This window comes from Phyllostomus hastatus, unplaced genomic scaffold, assembly GCF_019186645.2.
Source record: "Phyllostomus hastatus isolate PE091 unplaced genomic scaffold, TTU_PhHast_1.1 phas_contig_40, whole genome shotgun sequence".
Lineage (NCBI taxonomy): Eukaryota > Metazoa > Chordata > Mammalia > Chiroptera > Phyllostomidae > Phyllostomus > Phyllostomus hastatus.
Genome location: NW_025333872.1, coordinates 42,659,713 through 42,683,321, shown reverse-complemented (window position 1 = coordinate 42,683,321; position 23,609 = coordinate 42,659,713). Strand labels below are relative to the sequence as shown.

At 45.0% G+C, this 23,609-nt stretch overlaps 1 pseudogene; it reads left to right on the top strand.

The window, feature by feature from the left end:
• The first annotated feature begins 1,216 nt into the window (after nt 1–1,216).
• LOC123822253 lies at nt 1,217–1,770 on the top strand (annotated as a pseudogene).
• Nucleotides 1,771–23,609: the final 21,839 nt, after the last annotated feature.

Sequence of the window (23,609 nt, the reverse complement as noted above, 5' to 3'; positions counted from 1 at the left end):
TATGCCCAGTCTATGTTTTCACAACGGGTTGAAATTCATTACCAAGTCTCATATTACATGAACTAAGGCAAATGTTAACAGCTCCAAGATGGTGTCGTATATCCCAGAATGTGGAGCATAAATTTAGAGGGCCAAGACAAGCCAGAGGGACAGGCTGGCACAGGGACCCCACTTCTTATTAAAGATCCTCCTTAGAGTTCTCCAGTCTGCCCCAGCTGCCCCTTTGTTTGACACAAAGCAACTTGTGTTAATGCTTGCTTCCCTGTTTCCTTTGGCGCAATGGAGTCCCAGCCCTCGTCCAGGCCCTGGGAATACAGACGCAGGTGGCAGATACACTGTCTTTGGGCGTGCCAAACACACACACTGAATCGTGATGGACCCTCACCTCCTGTGACTCATGGTACCTAGCTCTCCACACTGTCTGACCCGGCTTCTTCCAGGGAGGACTAGATAGTCCTAGCTGTCATCTTGTGATGATATGTGTTAACACACCACTGAGAAACCTCTCCCTGGCATTGTAAACGTCACCTCCTCCAGTGTAGTGAATAGGAGAGTAGCTTTTAAGTATGGAAAACTGGATTTCATCCATAGTTCTGCTGTGGACCTTGGGTGAAGCATTTAATCTCTTTGTTTTTAAAATCAGTGCTTTTGTCTACCACCACTGTCTGATAGAAATTTCTGTGGCAATGGAAATGTTGTACTTACTCCTGCACTTTTACTGTGGAAACCACCAGCCACAGTGGGCATTAGCCCTTGAAATATGGCCAGTGTAACTGAGGAAACAAGTTTTCCAATTTCTTATCTAATTTTAAGTAGTTTAAAATTTAGATAGTCACAAGTGTCCAGTGGCTGCTGTGACTAAGCAGGCAGATGATCTCTTAAACTTCTTCATCATTGGATCTCTATCTTAAATAAAATTTAAAGGTAGGAACCTCTAGCTCATGTGATAATAGATTGGTGGGGATAAAGGGAATCGGTGGGACCTAGCAACGATGCTTACATCCAGCCACAGAGAAAACTTCAAGCTCCTGGAGACTAAATGCAGGACAAACTTTTGCTTTTATGGTGGAGGATGGTGCACTGGAGGCTGGGCCAAGGAAGCCCCGTTACATGTTCATGTGTGGCCAGTTCCTACAGTGTGTTGCTGGTGTGGGTGGGGATCTGCTAAAGTAGCAAAAAGGGAGCAGGGAGCTTTTTTGCAGTGTCTACTGCAAAGATGAGGACCATTCTCAGCAATTAGATGTCTACATCCTAGAAAACGTCACCATCACTCTGAAGGGACACACAGTCGCTGTGAAGGGCCCCGGAGACACCTGCACAGGGACTTCGATCACATGGATGTAGAACATTGTCTCCTGGGAAAGAACAGGAAGAGGCTCTGGGTTGACAAGTGGCAGGGAAATAGGAAGGAACTGGCTGCCGTTCGCACCACCTGCAGTCATGCACAGAACGTGATGTGCTGGGCTTCCGGCACACAGTGAGGTCTCACCGCTTCATCAGCATCATTGTTCAGAATGATGGTTCTCCTGGTGAAATCAGAAATTTCTTGGGCAAAAAACACATCTGCAGGGTTCAGATAAGGTCAGGTGTCACTTGTTCAATATCTCAGGCCCAGAAAGATGAGGTGATTTTGGAGGGAAATGACATTGAACTTGTATTGAATTCAGCTGCATTAGTTCAGCAAGCCACAGCAGTTAAAACAAAGTTCAAAATTTTTTGGATGGGATCTATATTTCTGAATAAGTGATCGTTTAGCAGGCTGATGACTAAAATCTAAGTGGTCCAGCTATATAAAGAGCAAGAGGCGGAATGATTCCTCACACTTATTTGTGATATTTAAAAGATGCAATGAAAGCCGTATATTGATTTGGGGGTGAAAAAAGTGAGCAGGGACTAGTGTCCAGAACACTTGGTTGCAGAGGCTCTCAGAATTCTTGCTGTTTCCTCCTGATACCCATCAGAGAGGATTTAGTGAGCCCCTCTAACTTCTATCCCTCTGTGAGGAAGACGCAGAGGTAGGTTTTAGCTCCGTGGGGAATAACTCCCTCTTACATCTATCTGTCCAGCAATAGTCAGACTGAGCAAACTTGTGAATTGCCCTTTGCTAAAAGCCCATCTAGTTCAAAGAGACAGCACTGAACTAGGACTCGAGAAAAACAAATGTGTGAGATGTGGCCCCTGACCTTCAGGTAGGTGGATGATGGTCTAGAGGATGAGTGAGAATTCACTGCCCTGTGCTATACATTAGAGGCAGTAAGTAAGCATGAGTTTATAAACTGGCTTAGATTTTTATATTTGTAAATATTCCCTTGTGCTCCTATGCAACACTGGATATTTTAAAAGTTAACTGAAAGTATTACTTACGGACAATGAACTACTAGGAAGGATTTTGAAACTATCCCTTGAATATGTCTCCCAAATGTTGTGTTTCAGGGACTCAGCACATCGTGGGATGAAATTCAGGTGTAATTGTTGCAGAATTGAGGAGAAAACCACACACAGAGGGCAAGGTCCTGTGAGTATTGCTCAGCGTTCTTAAGGTAGTTAGTTCAGGGGAACAATCCCACATTCTGAAACCAAGGAGTCAAAGAATATTTTCCTAAAATTCAGAAATTAAATGAAGGATTGGTTGTCCACATGCTAGCTCAATTTTAAAAAGGAACAAACTGTATGTGCTTAAGGAGCTGGAGAACACAGCTGGGGGAGGAGGGCTGTCCCCCAGGCAAGGGGCAGACTTGACTCAGTGTTACAGCGTGGGAATTATCATTGTTCCCAAACTTTCCTTCTCTACTCAAAAATGTCTGTCTACAGAACCACAGACGTTAGAGGTAAGGGGCACCTTGGAGAGTATTCACCAGCCCCTCCATTCACAGTGAGAAAACGGAAGTTCAGATCCTCACACAGACTCTGAGCAGGGGGCTTTTGGCTCCTCCCCGCCGTCCCACCATCCCGCCACGTGCTGACCTGACAAACGTGTCCCGCCTAATTTGAACCCTGCCCCAGACAGGCAGCACTCAGTGTGGGAGACCTTCCCGCACGCTCCACGTGCTGCTGTTGGGGTCCTGAATCCCCATGTCCTGGTCAGCAGAGCTGGACTGACTTGGAGAAGGAGGTAGAAGTTAGTTTCTGGCTCTGGGGTCATACATCACATTTCCACAACTTCACTGGGGTGACATTGGTTAATAATATAGGTTTCAGGTGTGCAGTTCTGTAATACATCATCTGTACCTTGTACTGTGTGTTCACCCGCTCTCCTCCACCTCCTCAGTGCTCTTGTGAGGAACAAATGTGACAATGACGCCTTTATAGAGATTAAACACTCCCTAAACATTAACAAATTTTATATTAATGTTCCTGTCAAATGCTGACTATTCTGAATGTGTCTGATGAGTCAGGGGCTTCAGAAATGGGCGGACCCTACTTCTGATGAGATGCGTGGCCTTGAGGGCACTCCTTGACCCCTCCTGGCCTCCGAGTCCGGGTGCCATGGGCTCACCTGTCTCTCAGGGTTGCTTTGGGGATTAAACCACACAGTGCGTGTCAGTGAACCAGTAATGCCTGTATCCAGTAGAGCAGCTGCTCATCTGTACTTTGGCAGATCATGACGAGAGTCCTCTCAGGACAAATCAGAAGATTGTATAAGACAAGGCAAGAAACCTAGCGGCCTCTGTGCCTGGGTTCCCCACCACATGTGGCCCCCTCCTTCTGAGACAGGTGTAATTTGAAAGGAGAATTATGGGTCCTCCTCATGCCTTGTCCCCCCTCCCCTGTCCCCACCCCGGCAGGTGTCTGCTTCACTTGAGTTTATGTGGGGGCTTCAGGACAGAGTCCTCCTCGGATGTCCAGCTTCTCTCATCTAGTGTCCTCTCATGAGAAACCACCTCTCTGTGCCTGAACTACAGCTTTTACAACCAAAGAAAGGGTCCAGACCTATGGACCTATGGACCCCGAAGAGGCTGCACCCACTCTAGGGCATAGAGCACATTAATTTCTCATCCTTTTAGGATAGCTACTGTGTGTTTCATAATAGACGTGACGTTAATATAGTAGTGCATATATACTTAAATATTCATAGTGAGGTGTGTGCTCAGAATGATTTGATGGACAAGGGTGCATAATCAAGCAAGTTTGGAAACCTCTGCCCTAGGCGTGAGCTGGGGACACCAGACACACAGTGAGCCGCGGCAAGCCCACCGGGGTGGGGGGCAGGGCAGGGGGCTCAGTTAGGGGAGTGCAATTAGGTTTGCAGGATCCAGTCACTGGGAGAATTTCAGAGATCGGAGGACTGGGCCGGCAGGACGTTGTTCTGAAGACGCATCCACCAGGTCATGCAGGAAAGCTGAGGGCCTGGGCAGAGGCTGCGGGGAACAAGCAGAACCCTTGGTCTCTGCTGTGGGACCCGTCCCTGGCATAAACTCGGTATGTCCTGTCTTGTCGACCTACCTTAGGGAGGCTGTTGTCTTCTGCATGGAAGTTTATGCTGGTTCGTGGGTGGGGGTGGGGGGTGGTAAATGGCAGGGTCCACCTTGCCTCTTTTGATTGGTAACTCTCCATGAGCATGTCCTGGGCTTCCTGGGCTGGATCTTTCCCAATTTTTTTTGTTTGGTTTGGTTTTTGTTGGCATTCCCTTTCCAGCACCACCAAAGGAGAGGGATCCTCTACTTACTGGGGAAGAGGAGGCGGCTGGCTGGTTGGTGCACTGAGGCGGAGTACCCGAGCAGAGGGGTGGCGGCAGGTTAGAAAGGGGAGGACTCCATCCAGTTCACAAAGGGACTACACATGCGAACTTCACGGCCACTTCAACTCTGAGTGTTGTTAACTTTTATTTTTCTAAGAGAAAATGGAAGGTTTGAGCCACTTCAAAAGTTTTGTAGTGACGCAGTGACTCACATGAGCCTTTAAGTTCCAGGGCTGGTGCTTCCGTCTCTAGCTTGACTCTCACAAGCATGTCAGTGTTTTGAGGGGATGATGAAATTAAAGTAAATTAGCTTGCAAAACTGTGAACAAAATGTTCATAGTATAAAATTTCCGTGAGCAAGATGTTGGTTTTTGGTGATAACCGCACAGCTGGGTCCGGAATCTTTCCCAGACCGACTCTTGCTCCTTGCAACCACTAGGTGGCAGTGCAAGCACAGCCTTATCGTAAGCTCTCCGAGGGCGTGACAAGTGAGGGGTTTCCTAACCAGGCCGGAATTAGTCATTCCACAACTCCAGTGTCGTAGTATCAGTTTCAGTGTGTGCAGTGGAGAGCACAGGAGTTTTCTCTGTGCTCTCCAGCCTCACCAGAAGCTGTGTATTTACTGGTGAGATACCTGCTATGAGACCTTTTACTGAATTAATAATGACAGAAAAACTTAACTGGACTCCCCGACCTTTGGATGCCAAGTAATAGACATTCAATAGCCAAGTTAGGCAGGCTGAGTTAACAGGGCTGCGGGGGTCCTGGGAGGACACAGCCTGGGTGTTCTTCAGTGTGCTGGGGAACCAAATCCTCAGCCTGCCTAACATCCCAGTCACTTTCAGCTGCAAAGGAAGTGCTGTCAAAAGGAAATCAGAGACTCAGAGTTGGCGATTTGCCAGGAGCCAATTTCTCCCAAAACATGGTGTGTAGCATTCTCATTGCAAAGAAGGGCATATTTTGGGATGACCCAGCCTGTCTGCCTTAGAAAGGAGCACTCTGTACCCAAACTCATTCTATTACTAGTATCAGTTAATGCATATAGAACACAGAGTAAGCACTGTATTATAGATTACCTCATTTAGTCTCACTATGACTATAGTGGGCGTGTGTTATTATTATCCCAATCTTCAAAGGAGGAGCCTGGGGATTAGAGAGGTGAAGTGATTTCCTAAGCCCTAGAATTTGAGTCAGGGTCTCTCTGATTGGAAGCCCATAATTTGTCTCACTGTACAGTGTTTAGCGCATTTTTAACCAGTGTGTAGTAGAATCACACCCCACCTCTGCCACAGGAAGGGGTAGTACAGACAGGTCCCATGTTCTTGTGCAGAATTCCTTGGGAAGTCAGAGCAAGATGCGAAGATGTGGGGGCCTGGGCTAGTGCTGCCCTCGCCGAGCAGGCTGGCCCAGCTCAGCAAGGCTCTGCTCGATGGACCGGTCCCAGGGGGAGGGAGGCTTAGCGATGGTCAGATTTGATTCTGGGCAGGCGAAGAGTGAGGCTGCTCAAATGAGGGGGCAGGCAGCTCTACAAGAATACAGCCAGCACGTGTGCAGGTGTTCCTGGTGTTTGTCTGCACACACCCTTCTTAGCATGTTTTATCCCACCCAGTTTGATCAGGTGGCCATCCGGCTTCTTCTCCTTTGTGCCTGTGGATGGAAGTTATACTTAGGTTTTTGGGTCAATTTGTAGACAAGACAGTGTGAGGCAAAAGAGCTTGATTTTACTCAGGGAACACATCTGGAATTACAAGTCTTTCTCTAGGTTTATTTCCCAAATGCTTGCTCACGATGACTCTTTCACTGGTCAGCATCAACACAAGAGCAAAAGGGCAATGTGGTGAGGTTTTCACAATGCTGCATTTATTAGATCTAGGAGACAATCCTATCTTTGAGACTGTGTCCTTCTTATTTCTTTATGGTTAAAATGTTTCTCTTGGGAAGCAGTGGGAGTTGCTTTATATCTTATATCCCCTGGCAAAATAAAAACTTGACAAGCCTATGGAGTGCTCTCTGTTTTCTTTTTAAAAGTTTTTACAGATCAAAGTCTGGGAACCTCTGCCCTGGCTAGTCCTCAAACTTCTATCACCTGCTCACATTGAGTGTTTCATATACTGCCATCTAGTGGTCACTCTAGCTCACACTTGCTAACTCCGCCCTTTGAGAACATAAATGGTAGGCACCTCTAAACAACAACCTCTACTCCCCACCCTGCCCCACCCCCACCCGGTATGTGAGTGTGTGTGTGTGTATTCAATTAGGTGCTGACAAGCAGAGATGTGTTAGCATGGAAAAATGCGGGCTTTGAAAATTGTGCAGAAATATTCGGGGTGAATAAACCTCCTACTCCAAACCCATGTGGGCAGAATTGAAAGCAGGTGTGTGGGATTAGCACTCTGTATTTTTTCCAACATCCACCACCAAAAGGTCAGCAGCACAGAAACGTTCATGCTCAGGAATGCTATCGGCTAATAGGACATGAGATGCTATAGACTCTAGAGGAAAAGCTTTCAGGACTAAACTTGAACCAAATGTGTTCACATTTTAACTCATACCTTTGAACAACAGAGGCATCCCTTCAAACTCCAAGAGGACCCATCAACCTTTCAAAAATGAATAAGTACATATTTCTGCAAGAACCTCGTGTCCTTGGGTGGGGGTAGGATCTGAGTTTGCAAATACCAGACAGTCCTCACCTTCGGAGGGACGCGTAGGCATGTCTCGCTCACCTCTGTGAGCATGGCCGCTGCAGCTCTGCAATGCGCTCCCTCAGCCTCCGGTTGCCCACCTCCTATGCGCCAGCTACTCCTGCACTAAAGTGGACTCCATTTCAGATGGCTAGGGGTGGGGGATGCAGAAAGCCCCAGGTTCGGTGAAGACAGAGGAGACTGGTGCTTGGCTCGGTGCAATACAAGGCCTGCATCCGCCCGGCCCTTCTGAAATTGAGAAGGGCTGGTGTTAAAGGGCTTTGAGCCATGTGGTGTCCTGTAATTTACCTGAGTCATCCTGAATTGAGTCAGAGATATTCAGGGTCTAGCCACTAGTGCATCAGCAGGCAGTCTACAACTTGCTAACAGGTTATTTTCTGAAAGGTCACGTGTGTACTGGCACTGTTTGAAAGTTGAAATACATTTACACATAAAAGCAGTGAGCTACAGTGCTTGCCCCCACAAGGCTGGCTCCGGAAACCCGTTTGACCGATTCTGTGTTTCTGAGGTGCACAGCAGACCTCCTTTGAGCCACCTGAGCTTTTTCTGAGTGGGGCACCTGGTGGAAATGGGGAGGCCCTGTAGAGATGTAGTCATCGATTCTTTTAATAATTCTCAGTAGTAACTCAGTGCATCAGAAGAGTACGGAAGGGGGAAAACACAGAAACAGAGAAACACATCTGAGTAAAATTACATTCACCAAGGGGATGTGTTCAAAGAACTCTTAAAGAAGACAGAGCCAACAGTTAAAGGAAGAAAGTGCAAGGCACAGACAGAGCTTACAGCGTCCTTGCTCTCCTGGGCTCTGAATACCCAGGGCTGACTTCTGCTCCTTTCGGTTTCCTTCTCGATTGTCTGCGCATCAGGCGGTGTGCTCCAGGACAGCCCTGTGCACCAAGGGTCTGGCTCATACTAGGTGCTCCATAAGCATCTGATGAACTGAACTGCCAAGAACAAGCATAATCTATTTCTCCCATTCATTTTGTATATATTAATGAAGTGCCTGCTACCACGGAGGTGTGTTCTAAGTACTGGTATAGACAGTGAGCGAGGGCAGGAGTCCATGCTGTTCGAGCTGGTGGCAGGCTGAAGAACGGGTCCACCAAAAGTGCCCACATCCTAATCTGTGGACCTATTGTGGCCTTACATGGCAAAAGGACCTATGTAGATGTGACAAAGAAAAGGATATTGGGACGGGGAGATGATCCTGCATTGTCTAGGTGGGCCCAATGCAATCACAAAGACTCTTGGGAGAGGACAGAGGGAAGCAGGACCACAAGCCTTCAAAAGCTGGAAAAGGCAGGAGACAGATGCTCCCTTGACCTATAGAAGGCACATAGCCCTGACGATTTTAGCCCCGTTAAACTAATGGTGGCCTTCAGACATCCGGAACTGTCAGGTAATAAATCTACATTGTGCTAAAGCCACTCAGTTTATGGTAATTTGTTGTAGCAGCAATAGGAAATGAATACAAGCTGAATATAACTGTAGCTTATTAAACACTTTGCGTAAAGTGGTAGAGGAAGTATAGAGTGTTGATTAGCTCATTTACCTTATTATTGCATCATAGATTGGCTTAACAATTCATTCTTCTTGTTGCCCATCAATGTATGTGCGTAAGGCTATCCCCTCCTGGGGTGGCAGGCAATTCATTCTGTAGCTTCCAATGTCAGGTCCTGCAACTTCAAATGCTTATACAGACACTTGAGTGATGAATCCCTCTCTATGATGACAACTTTTACTTAGGAGGAACATTGTTCCTTCATTGACAATCAAGTTCAACTTGGTTTCTGGTTACGGTGCCATTGAAAAATAAAAAGGAGATCTTGTTTGCATCCCATTTCTCCAGTGGGGAAACTGAGGCACATATCTGTTGAGGTTTGCTTTGCCATCCAAGAGCAAGAACCTGAACTTGGCTCTTTGGACACCTAAACCAACATTCCCATGGCCTCTGCCCATTGTTTCCCAGGCATTGGGGAAAGAGGAAGTAAACAGCAGGAGGAAAATAGCTTGCAAGAAGGAGAGGAAGGGAATTCTGGATAAAAACTAACAGTCATAACCTATGGAGTAAGAGAGCTTCCAGTTTTTAAATGAAGACTTGGGGGAAATTTTGATAATTGGACAAGTTTCATTTTGAAACTCATTTAACCCAAAAAGTCAAAACGAAACTCCAGGGGTGCAAACCCGCAACAATCAAAATATAGAAAATAAAAACAAGTTTTCACAAGCCCTTTGCAAAGCTAAATATAGATTTTTCAGATAGACCCACTCACCTCCAAATTCTTGACTTTTTGGAACTATTCCAGACATTATTTTTTTTTAAAGAATGTCTATCCAAAGAACACTAGTTTTGTGTGGGAGAAGCAATAAAGGTGTGTGTGTGTGTGTGTGTGTGTGTGTGTGTGTGTGTTTCTTTGTTTTGGCCTCCCCAAACTGTTGAGATGTTTTCAAATACCACTTGTGGTCACCTGCACTGGCAATATTTTCTAACTGTGGTCAAAATAAGCTGACTAACTCTTTGTGCATTTGCGTCAGGAGTAAACTGTCAAAAACCAGTGCCTTCAGTGCACTGGCCTTTAGCCATCTTACTTGACTTGGTTTGTCAATGGTGCATTTCTATGAACCTCTCTGAGTTCTGACATAATGAACAGCAAGATTAAAATTGAAAACCAAAGTAGTCTGGTTGCAGCGAGGAACACTGCACATGGGCCTTTCCTTTTCTGCATATCCCACTTCCTCTCTGTGCAGAGGAGGAGAAGAAGGAGGAAGAGGAGGAAGGGGGCAGGACTAGCCAGGCCGCTGGAATCACCCGTGGCCTGAGGGTTACCCCGGAAAGATGGCCTCTCGGGTTCCTCTCTGTGTGGTGAGGGCTTTGAATCAGGACGTTTGAACTGCTGAGCAATATCTTGACATGAACACTGAAGTGTCAGCTGGGGCTTTAGGCTCTTATTTGTGGTGGGCTGTTTTCCTGCCACAGATGTGGTTTACCGTTTACCTGAGTGTTCAAAACTGCTTTGCTGAATCCAGCGGCTTTGCTTCAGATTTGGTACCTGCCCCTTCCCTGCCCAGCCCTGGCCTCAGTGACACGCGTCCTGCTGCGTGTCCTCTCAGGCCTCGCCACGCTCCTTCCCACGGAGAGTGGAGTCGCCTGGAGAACAGGCACCCACATCATCAGACCATTAGTGTAGTGTGTTTCTCTGGGAACAGCAATATGGGGAAAAGTAAGATAGATCTCCTGTGCAAAGATGATATCCCAATATAAACAATGAAAATCAATCATAAAACCATGCAGCCCAAGAAAGGAATTGTTAAATCAAAAGCCTTAGAATTGTGTGACTCAGGCCAAGGAAATTATGCTAAGAAAATAATCATGAATATGTAAAAACAGTTCCAAAAATAAAGTCACAAGGATGTTTACTAACAGCTTAACAAAAAAATGAGGGGGGTGGGGTAGTGACTAAATAGCCAATAGGTTATTGATTGAATAAACAATGTTACAGTCATGTCATTGCCATAATCAATAGCTAGCATTTATTGAATGCTTACTATGCCCTAGGTACTGTGCTAGTTGCTTTATGTATATTTTCACACTGAATCCTTAACACACCCCAGGGACTTAAAAGAGAGGTAGGATCCCTGATCCATGAACACAGTGCTAGTACAGTGAAGTATGTCCCCCAAATGTCCACTGGAACCTCAGGATGTGACCTTATTTAGAAACAGGACCTTTGGAGAGGTAATTAATTAAGACTCTCAAGAGGAAATCTTCCTGGATTCATCATTGATGGGCACTTGTACATGAGAAAGGAGAGAGTGGTTTGAGACCCACAGGCACCCAGGGGGCACAAGTCTCTGGGAGACGGGGGCAGAGATGGGAGAGAGACGTCTACAAGCCAGGCAGCACCAAGGGTTGCGGGCAGCCAGCTGAAGCCAGGAGAGAAAGGCAAGGGGCAGATTCTTCCTCGGAGCTGCAGAGAGAGCCAATCCTGTCAGCACTGTGATGTCAGACTTCTGGGCTCCTGAACTCTGAGAGAAAAAATTTCTGCTGTGCTAAGCCACTCCGTTTGTGGTAATGTGTTATGGCAGCCACAGGAAATGAACATAGGTAGTGAGTGGTACACACAGGATTTGAACCCCGGCTGACTCCTGAACCAGAGCTCTCCCAAGGCACGGTGCATCCTCTGGGAGCAGGGCTTAGCGCTGTTTGTATGAGGCCGTGTTTGTGTGAAGAAATTGAATATGTGCACAGAAAGGAATTGGAAGAATATACAGCAAAAATATTTATTTCTGGTTAGTAAGAATCCAGATGGATTTTAATTTCCTGCTTTTTGCTTATCTCCTTTTTCTTTTCTCAGCACTGAAGTGCAATACTCTTCATAGTCAAATATACACTGAACTGTTGGAGCAAAGGGGCATCAGGCAGTAACTTTCTCTCAAATGGGTCAGACAACCTAATATAATGAATATGTACATACGCTGAGAGAAAATGATAAAGTGAAGGTGGGAAAATGTTAGCTCTTACAGAACCTGGACAAAGGGTACATGGAAATTCTTTGTACTATTCCTGCAACTTTTCAGAAATTCTGAAATTTCACAAAATCCAAAAGTTGCCCCACCCCGAAAGAGTCCTATCACGGAAGACATTCACAGTTGAAACAGAAACACCTTTATAAATGTGAGTGACAAGACACTGCCAACTAGTGCATTCCAGGGATCAGAAGAGTTTATCTGAGGAAGAAAAGTGAATATTTGCATTACAGCACAGGTGACTCTCAGGGGGAAAAGAAACGGAGAGGAAGAGAGACAGGGAGAGACAGACAGAGAGAGAAGGTGACAGAAGAAAACAGCACCCACAAGAAGGCCCTGCTGACTGAGGGCTGGTGGGGGCGGGGGGGTCTCGGGGAGGGCCAGGACAGGCCCGCAGCCCCACCCAGCTCCCCACTGCAGGTGTCTTCACACCCTCGAGCGGTGCAGGGCCAGCCCCAGACGAGGTGTCAGAAGACCAGGGTTTGCCTGCCCTGGAAGGAAGGAGTAAGGTCCCCCAGATCATCTCTGCAGTCCCTTCAAGCTCTGATGACAGTTTTGAGTCACTGGTTACTTACTCCCCAGAGGGTGGTTGTTAATGATAACTATGCAGATTACGTTTAAAAATAATATGGATAGACAAGTTAGAAAAGTTTCATGGTCTTTTGAAAATGTAAAATTATTAACAGGCCACTTGACATTTTTATATTAGTAGGACAGAAATTCTAACTGTGTGCCAATTTTAAACCTCACTTCCAACCAACGTGTGTAGTTTACCATCTGGGCAAATATAGGAAACAATGTCCACAATTTGGACTTAAAGGGGGAAAGTCACACTACTAAATGCATTATTTTAGATGCTCCATTCCTCTATCACTAATTTCTATAAAAACCTGTGACTATTACAAAAAAATAACTCAGTGTTATTGGCATCATTTTACCTGTGTACAAGATATTGTGCAACTGAGCTAGCTCTCGTCCAGTGGAAGGAACTAATTGTTCCTTTCACTCCAGGCTTGGTGTGAACAGGTCTGGCTTGGGGGTGGCCCCACCCTCATCTCAAACAGCACAGATAAATATATGGTTTGGCAAAAGCACATCGAATATATTATGTGCACTTAATTAAGTCGAAGAATAATAGGTCCATTTTTTACTCCATTCTCAAGTTGTTTCACATTCAGGTTGCCTTCATCACAAAGGTTTGCTAATTGTTCCAATTTGTGGTGCCTAGTAATTCCATTAATGTTTGCATTTCTGGGTTCCTACAAAGCCATTCTACTTCCCAGTGCTTCTGAGTAGATATTTGGAGGGAAAGACCCCACAAAGAGTAGAGAGTAGAGGCAGTGCTCCGCCCTGGCATCACAGGTGGGTATTCTGAGTGTCCCTGGAGGGATGCAGCAGCACAGTGATGCACTGGCTGCCCAAGACACCACCCAAGGACTGTTCACATAGAAGTAAGGGTATCTTCTACGTAAAAGGGAGAGTATCTGGGTGTGATGTTGGTTGTGTCTGTATTCACATGTATACACACACACCCATATATCCTAATATGTTTTAAACTAGTTTGAAGTACAAATGGGAGGAGTTCCTTTTTAGCCTTTCCTTTATGGAAACAAAAGCAGCTTCTTGGTAAGATTCCAGACTACCAGCCCCACCTCCACTTTAAGCTCTTGAAGCTTTTAAGCCCTTTCCTACCAGTTTTATTAACAATTTCTGCTTTGAGCCATCATCATGGTGTCCAAAGAATGTGTCCCTCTGAGTCCTACATCTTCCTTTCAAAGTGAAATTTCCTCCCAACGCCTGGCATGGCCATGGCCTTGGTGTTTTCATTCTTGTCTTTTGGGGTAACAGCAATAGCACTCCTAGAGTCCTGCATAAAGCAGGACTCGGCAGTGATAACAAATCCTGCATCTGAGAGCAGCGTTTAGGCCATTCGGGGCAGTCAGCCTGAACAGGTGAGTATCAGAGGAGCGGTGACACTGATTAAGACGCCTGCATCCACCCCACACCACGACTCCCCACCTGAGGCAGATAAATTAAAGCCAGCTGCTGATGAGTTTTTAGTTAACCTAATGATAACATTAAAGCTTTCCTTGTGGAAATGATACTAAAACAGAGTTTTCCTTGCCCAAAATGGCTAATGTTTTTGTGAACTCAGCTGAGACTGTGTTTCATGTTTGAACACAGAGCACTCAGTTCTGGCCCACGTTAGAGAGGAGAGGGGAACCATGCTCTTGCAATTCTTTGCATAGTACCAGCGCACAAGGATTACGTATGATGCCTCTGATGAATTCTCATTTTTCCATTTCCAGAGAAAAAATCTGGAATCTGAAAGATGGTTTTCTGGAAGATTTATGCTCTGAGTTCAAAATGCTTGGGGCAAATGTTTCGTCAGGGCTGCTTGTTACTTAGGTCCCCAGGTGGTGGGGACACCTGAACCTGCAGTCAGGGTCACCAGCGGAGCGGGAGGGCCCTGGGTTTAGGGTGGTGGCTCTCAAATTCCAGTGTGCACAAAAATCGCCCAGCACGGGGACAGTTAGAAAATGTGGTCTCTGGAATCCTTCTCTAGGCATAGACTCTGTAAGCTAGAGGAACCTGCATTTTAAGCAAATACTCTCGGTGATTCTGATGCAAATAGTTGACGATACAAAAATGTGTGCTTTAATTAATAATTTTTTGTTTTTCATATTTCCACTCAAAATTCTGCTCTCAAATACTTTTCCTAATAAAAAACATTTAGAATGTGAAAAGATACTCAACATCCTTAGTCATTAGGAAAATTCAATTTAAAAATTATGATGAGGTACCACTCCACACCCATGGGAACGGCCATAACTGACAATGAAAAGACTGACAATGCCAAATGTAGGCTGTGGTTACAGACAAGCTGGAACCCTCATGTGTCGCTGATGAGAATGGAAAATAGTAAAACCACCTCGGAAACACTTTGGCAGTCCTTTAAAAAGGTAAGAAATAGTTACTATGTGATCCAATAGTTATCCTGGGCACGCGCCCAAGAGAAATGAAAACCAGTGTCCGCACGAAGGTCTGTGTGTGCATGTTCACGGCCGCGTGATCACCCTGAACTGGACACAGCCCAGACGTCCATCTACTGGTGAATGGATAAACAAAACGTGGTGTCGGTGTACCATGGAATATTGCTTAATATTTAGAAAAGAACAAGCTACTGACATGTGGATCAACATGGATTAATCTCAAAAACATTATGTGAAATGAAATAAGCCAGACACAAAAGGCTATATAGATCATGTGATACAATTTAAATAACATGTCTAGAAAAGGTCAGTCGAGAGAGAGCACAGAGCAGCAGTTGCCTGGGGCTGGGAACAGGATGAGTAGGAATGGACAAAGGGAGATGGCAGTGCTCTAAAACTGGATCGGAGGAACAACTGAAGGGCTCTGTAACACTACTTTAAAAAAATATCATTGAACTACTTCATTACAATGGATGAATTTCAAGGTATATAAATTATATCCCCCCAAAAAGGTGCTTAAACATACAACAGGCTCTCAAAAATGGCAGCTGGATGGTACATGAGTGAATGAATCAATCCATTCAAAAACATTTCCCAGTATGCAGGAGATGGCGCTCAAGGAAACACATACGTACATGGATTGAGTGCCTTCTGCACTGTCATCGACTACTAATGTCAGTCACCTTAGTAGGTGGCTTTTTCTTTTCAGCTCGCCCTGTGTCACATTTTCACCCTCAGCCTTCAGGAATTTTTACCCTCAGCTTTCCAGCTGGTCCCCGCTCTTCTCAGCCTTAACCGTCACTGGACACTCTCACTGTAGGCTAATAGGATTTAGCTTTCTAATCGGGCAGAAAGGGCCGTCCACCCTTCCTTCTGACTCATCTGCTTTCTTTTCCACGTGGCAGGAGAAGAAAAAAGAGTTCTCGGTCACGTCGTATGTCTCTGTGTCAGCAATTCAATTGTTCCCCTAGCAACCATCGCTTTCCCCGCTGGCTCTCCGACACACACTGCAGCCTAGAAGAGCTGAGAGTCACAAAATATCTTGGTTCATGCCAGGAGCAAGTTTCTAAAAAGGCCACTCTCTCTTCTAGAGCAAACTATTTATAAAACAATGCTCAAACAGAATACACTGTTGTTCACTAAGGCGATGATGGGACAACACAGAGGGGATGGTGCCTCCTGGGTTCATTGGTTGAAGGAGAGGTGGGGCGGGGACGGCCTCAGACTCACGGTGCCCCTCCCGGCCTGCGGAGGTCACGGGTCCTGAGGGCAACCCGAAGAGAAGAGGAGGGAGAATCACGCAGTGTGGGAGCAACGCAGGGACTTTCCTCTGCCAATGGAATGCAGTCGTTTTTTTGCATTACAAGCATTCTGGATTTACTATTTTCCCGTCTGCCTCCTGACCGGAGCAGGCTGCCCTCAACGGATTTCTATACTCGCGTGAAAACTAAGAAGCAGGGATAGCTCAAAAGTGCGATTTCCTTGATTTTTCCATCCATTATTTATTTCCAAAGAGAATCTTTTTATTTTCCTTAATAAAGGAGGACACGCACGTTTCCCATGTCAGCCAGCGTTGGAGAACCGAGGGCCACTCAGGCGATGGAGAGCCCCGGAATGCTCCCTCGGAAAAGTATTTCCCAGACACTCGGAGGAGGGTTTGGAGTGTGTGATAATTCCATTTCACAGGTCCGTCTATGGAAGTAAAACCGCTCAGTGACAACTCAATAGTTTCTTTTTTAATTAACAAGAGTTAAGGGGTGTTTTATCACTATTTGAGAATACAGTGTTTTTCCAGCATTTCAGAAGAACAGCTGTCCGTCAAATGGTTGATACCAAATACCTTTAATGAGCCTCTGCTGAGTAACATGTGCACCAGGGTTTGGTATGTGAGTTACAAGAACCTAGTAACTGCCTTATTTTAATGTAGGCACTATTTGAAGTTCTGTTTTGTAAACTTCTTTTGTTTCAACTTTCCCCTTGGCCTGCAGATTTTCCTTGTGATTAGCCCAAATTACAGCAATTTCTCTGAATATAAATTATTTTTTAAAAAACTGTTAACACAGCCGCCACTGACCCCAGTGGGCCTGTAAAGAAAGGAGGAAGTCCCTGGCACGTGCAATAGCCTTCCAGGAGAGAGACCCAAGGTCTGTGATCATGTGCTCTTGCTGTGGCAGCTGCAGAGCATCTAGGCTTTCTGGGGTGTTGTCCCCAAAACGGTCCTTCAAGGTGTTTTGAGAGGTTGTTTATCAGGCCAATCCACTCCCTTAGGGTTTCCCCAAATAATACTAAGTCTCCAAGAATGAGGAACTTGAAGCCCACATTGAAGTTCTGAGTATACCCTGAAGTCCTTGAGGAGAAAATTCACTGGAGATTTATCACAGCCTAAGGGAGAACACCACCACCCCTTCCCCACACAGAGAAAGATGGGATCTCTTTCCTTTTCAGTTCAGAAAGAAAGGGTAAAGGGAGCCATAACAATTTGCATTTGCCTTGGAGAAATCAATTAACATTTTGTTTTATGGTGACAAAAGAAGAATGAAGGTCTAAATTCCTCTGTTCTTAGTAAACGCTGTCACTTAAAGACTCAGGCAGGCACACGTGCCCGGGTCTAGTTGCTGAATAATGGGGGTTTTGTCTGCAATGCTCTGGGCAGCAGTTTGCTGACCTGCAGAGAGAGGGGACAGGACAAATGTCCGCCAAGGCTCTAGTCTATGTTTGTGTCTACTTTCTCCAGTAGCGGACCGTGTTATTCCACGGTTTTCAGCGTGTCTACCCCACGCGCCCTGACCTTCTCCCCAGCCCTTTCTCTCCCTGGGATCTGAGCTGCTCTCACATACAATATTCATACATCCCAGTTCACATGAGCCTTTCTTCTCACCGCCATCAAAGTCCCAGTCAAAGGTCCTCAAAAAAACCATATACACAGACACATGCATGTGAATATAGGCGTTTATGAAAACATGTGTTCCAGCAGATTCAAAGGCCTGAGACAGCCCGAGCTCAGTGCTCTGAGTCTCAGGGTGACTCTCCTCAGCAGGAAGTGACCCCGTCAACATCCTGCTCGGTCTCCTGGGGCCCTTCAGACATCCTGTGCCTGGCTGGTGAGGCCTGCCTGCCCCAGCCTTGCTTTCTAAGCTGGGTGACCAGCTGGGGATCTCTCAACCACAATTTCTATGTTAAACTATAAGGCAGGTGACCTCAGGAATTGGCATGCCCCAGGCCCAATCTCTCAGCAACCTCCCTGGTCCCTTCACAAGAGCTACTTGTTAGCAACCTGTAGGCCCAGTGGAAATTTGCCCCAAGTTAGCCTGGCAGGAGATTCTAAAGCTACTCTCTCAAAGCTGCCTGATCATTTTACAGATGACCCTATTCAAGCTAAGGTTTTTGACACTTACTTAGGACACAAATAACAAAAATATCCCCATGCTCTTGTCTCTAATATTGTCATCCACACCTTTTCCTGGCCCACCCAAAACAGGTCAGAGCCCAGATGATTCCCACGGTAGGCAGAGGCTTCATGGACTGGTCTTGGAGTCATCTTTTAAAGGAATGAATGGATAATTAATAGTGTGTGGCTGATTGCTGTGTTACCAAGGTAATAACTGATGTTCATTGTGGAAAATATGTTTCTGGCTATGGGGAGGGAGGTGTGCCAAGACTGCAAAGGTGGAAAGGGCAAAGGGGGTAGTGGGGGACAATCAGAATACAAAAAGAGATGTAAAGACCATACTTAGGAATGTATATAAATTTACATATACATGCATTTTTTAAATTATAGTAAAAGATTTGGAAGATGTAGAATAGTTCCAGGAATAAAAAATTAAATCTACAACCTTTCTTCTCAGAAAAGCATACTTGCTAACCCTGTGGTGTATATTATTCATCTTGTTTGTTTGTTTTAGATAAATGGAACCTAAGCTTTCAGTTCTGTAACATGTTCTCTTTACAGTTAATCGTATTTACCACAGACCATTTTCATGCCTAGCAGCAGAGGGCCCCAGGCAGAACGCAGCTCCTTGCATCATTGCAGCCAACATCAGCATGATGCATTACGTATTTTATGACTTACAATGTGCAGCATTTCGTTTGGACCTGGGTTCAGTGACCAACTCCCTCAGTCTTCAGATCTGCAGCATTATAGCCTGTTAGAGCAAGACGGGGCCAAGAGTGATCATGGAAGTCAAGCACCTCATTCGCAGATGAGAAAACTGAGGTCTGAATCGAAGTCAAACACAGCTTTCATGGCTCCCAGTCTGTGTCCCCTATACCACATGGAAAAGCCCCCCTTTCAGAACACAGCCCACGAGGAGACTCAAGCTGAGAGAGGAATGCAGATTCACCAGGACCGACTTACTTTATTTATTTATTTATTTATAAATTAATTTTAATAACCATTTAACCCCCTTATACCTCCTCCTCCCTACAATCACCACATTGCTGTCCATGTCTGAGTCCCTTTTCCTTTTTTATCAATCCCTCCACCCCCTAAATGCTCCCCAACCCCCGCCCCATTAGCTGTCATCTTGCTCTCCATCTATGAATCTGTATCTGTTTTCCCTGTTAGTTCAGTTTGTTCATTAGATTCTACACAGGAGTGAAATTGTATGGTATTTGTCTTTCTCTGTCTTATTTCACTTATTTCAGCATAATGTTCTCCAGGTCCATCCATACTGTCCCAAAGATTAAAATTTTCTACTTTTTTATGGCCAAGTAGTATTCCATTGTGTGAATGTCCCATAGTTGTCCTACTCATCTACTGATGCTGTTTCCATATCTTGGTGATTATAAATACAGCTACCATGAACATAGGGGTGCTTATGTTCTTTCAAATTAGTGTTTTGGGTTTCTTTGGATACATTTCCAGAAGTAGGATCATTGGGTCAAACAGCAGAGCCATTTTTAATTTTTTGAGGTATCACCATACTGCTTTCAATAGTGGCTGCACCAGTTTGCATTCCACCAAAAGTAAAGAGGGGTTCCTCTTTCTCCACATCATTTCCAGCACTTGTTTGTTGATTTATTGATGATGGCCATTCTCACAGGTGTGAAGTTATATCACATTGTGGTTTTAATTTGCGTTTTTCTCATGATTAGTGACATTGAGCATCTTTTCATATGCCTCTTGGCCATCAGTATACCCTATTTGGAGGAGTGTCTATTCAGGTCCTTTGCTTAATTTTTACTTGGATTGTTTGGGGGTTTTTTTTGTTAGAGTTTTGTAAGTTATTTATAAATATCAGATATTAACCCCTTATCAGATGTATTGGCAAATACATTCTCCCATTCCCTGGTTTTCTTTTTATTTTGTTAGTGACCTCCTTTGCTGTGCAAGACCTTTTTAGTTTGATGTAGTCCCATTTGCTTATTTTACTTTTATTTCCCTTGCCTAGGGAGATATATCCAATAAAATACTGCTATGAGCAATGTCTGAGATTTTACTGCCTATGTTTTCTTCTAGGACTTTCATGATTTCAGGTCTAATATTTAAGTCTTTAATCCATTTTGAACTTATTCTTGTGTGTAGTATAAGAAGGAGGTTGAATTTCATTTTTCTACATGTATCTGTACAATTTCCCCAACATGATTTATTGAAGAAACTATCTTTAACCCATTGTGTGTGCTTGCTTCCTCTGTCTAATAAAATTGACTATAAAGGTGGGGGTTTGATTCTGGGCTCTGTAGTCTGTTCCACTGATATATGTGTCTGTTTTTATGCCAGTATCATGCTGTTTTAATTACTATGGCCTTATAGTATAGTCTGATATTAGGTAGCATCACTCTCCCAATTTTGTTCTTCTTTCTCAGGATTTGCTGTTGCTATGCAGGTCTTTTGTGGTTCTGTATAAATTTTCGAAATACTTGTTCTAATTCTATGAAATAAGCCATTGGAATCTTGATAGGGAGTGTGTCAAATCTATAGATTGCTTTGAGTTGCATGGATATTTTAATGATGTTAATTCTTCTTATCCCTGAACATAGTATTTGTATTTATTTGTATTTTCTTCAATTTCTCTCTTCAGTATCTTATAATTTTTTTGAGTGTAGGCTTTTTACATTCTTGGTTAGATTTATTACTAGGTACTTTTTAAAGCAAAAGGGCTTTATTTAATGAGGGTTTCTCAGTCTCACTCAGTTGAAAGAGAGGCCATGGCTGGGGTGCAGAGGGGTGGGCTGGGCTGGGCAGGGTACAGTGGATCAACAGCCCAGCTGTTCTCACACAGCCCAGAGAAGACACCGCACTGTTCTGAGGAATGGGGTCTTAGGTGTTGGAGGCACAGCTCTGCCTCCTATATGTGGAATTGGGCCACTTCTCACCCCCTCCTCACTGCCCCCCTGTTCATAGTCACCTTCTCTCTCCAGGGTTATTACAGTAGCTCCTTTCTGGGATTCCTGCTTCCACCCTGCCCTCCACAACCCCACAATGATCTACAACAGACAGTGGGATTTTAAAATATTAAAACTCTACTGAAAACCCCAGGGGTTTTCTATCTCACTCAGGGTAAAAGTCAAAGTTCTTGCAGTGCACAGGGCCCTTTGCTCCCCATCCATTTGCCTCTCTGTCCTCCTGCCTTCCTCTCTACTTACTGAGCTCCTCCATACTGGCCTCCTGATCTTTCTCACACTTGTCTCAGAGCCATTGTATTTGCTGTTCCCTCTGCCTGGAATGCTTCTCCCCACATACAATCCTAGTTTGCATTCTCATCTGCCTTGGGTTTTGGCACAAACATCACATTCTTGGGGGAAGGGCTTTCCCTGAGAATTTTAAGAAGGCCCTATTTAGAATTTTAAATGAGAGTGTTGACTACAATCAAGATAGTGGTATAGGTAAGCATGGTTCACCTCCTCATACAACCACATCAAAATGAAAACTAAAATAGAGAACAACGATCATTTAGAACCATCAGAAATCGAGTTGAGTGGAAGTACAGAGTTAAAGCAACCACATCTATCCAGACTGGTAGGAGGGGCAGAAAAGTGGAATGGGCTGGTCTCACATCTACGTGTGGTGAATAAAAATTTAGGAGGAATATTTCAGGAGCAAGAAGCCCCAGACCCACACCAGGACCCCAGCCTAGGGTTCCAATACCATGAAGATAAGCACCATAACTTCTGGCTATGAAAAACAGTGAGATTCAGTCAGTGGAAGAAACTTCTGGAGTCCCAAGCAGTTCCTCTTAAAGAACCCACCACAGACTTACTCAGACTTACTCCCTCCTAGCTCCGGCACCAGGGTAGCAGTTTGAAAGGCACCAGTGACATACAGGGAGGAACTAAAGTGCCTAGCATCAAGGCAGAAGCTGGGGGACAGGTTTCTCCAAGAAAGAAAGGCAGGCAGAGGCCATTGTCTGTTTTCTGATGCCTTCCCCCCACCCCCAACAGCAAAGCCACAGAGCTGGCAAGTTGGTGCCATATCTGAGACTCCATCAACCTGGCTAACTGTTTGACCCACCCCGAATATCCTCTGAGACTCCATCCCACCCAATTTACAGGCTCATCCAAGCTGTAACAGTGACTTTTCCATATGAATGGCTGGTCTTGGCTCATGCTTCACAACTTCCTAAATCCTCTCAAATAAGCAACAGCTAGTCTCAGAAAGCCCCCAAATCCCATACCTCTTGCTAAGTAACCCCAGGCCTAGAACTAGCAGCAGCCAGTCTAGATTCACAGCTAGGCTTCTCCTGGGAATCTCCAAGCCCAGCACAAGGAACAGCCATTTCAGATTGCTTTATAGCTCAGGCAGCATGGCCCCAGGCAGAACACAGGTGATAGCTGACCTTAGCCTGCACCACTTGGGAAACCCCAGAGCCTGCACACTCAATGGACAAATACAGACCATGTCAGAGTACCACCACCCTGCCCCTGTACAGCTGATACACCACAGAGGGCAGAAGTTGGTGATGAGTGGTCACAAACAGTCCTTGCAGCTGACTGGCCTGAGTAATCCCTCCCATTGACCTGTCAACAGCAATCAAAGTTCAACTACTAGAGGAGGATATACTCAGCCCACAAGAAGAGTGCACCTCAAGTACCCAGCTTTGGTGCTAGGGGAGGATGTGCCACTGGACCCTTCAGGACACCTAATACATTAGGCTGTGCTACCAAGACAAGATGTCAAAGCAGCTCTACCTAACAAATAGAAACAAACACAGGGAGACTGCCAAAACAAGGAGACAAAGAAATATGGCCCAAATGAAAGAACAGATCAAAACTCCAGAAAAATAACTCAACAAAATGGAGATAAGCAATCTATCAGATGAAGAGTTCAAAACATTGGTTATAAAGATGCCCAATGAACTTAGTGAGGGCCTCAACAGCATAAAAAAATGCAGTCAGAAACAAAGGATACACTAGTTGAGATAAAAAGCAACTTATAGGGAAACAACAGCAGAGTGGATGAAGCCAAGAGTCAAATCAATGATATGGAACTTAAGGGAACAAAAAACAACCAATCAGGACCCCACACCAGGGTGTGGTGATAAAAAGATAAAAGAATCCAAAAAAATGAGGATAGTATAAGCAGCCTCTGGGACAACTCCAAGAGGTCCAACATTCACATCATGGGGTGCCATTAGGAGAAGAGAAAGAGCAAGAAATTGGAATTTTATTTGAAAATATAATGAAAGAAAACTTCCCTAATTTGGTGAAGGAAATAGAAATGCAAGTCCAGGAAGCACAGAGAGTCTCAAACAAGATGGATGCAAAAAG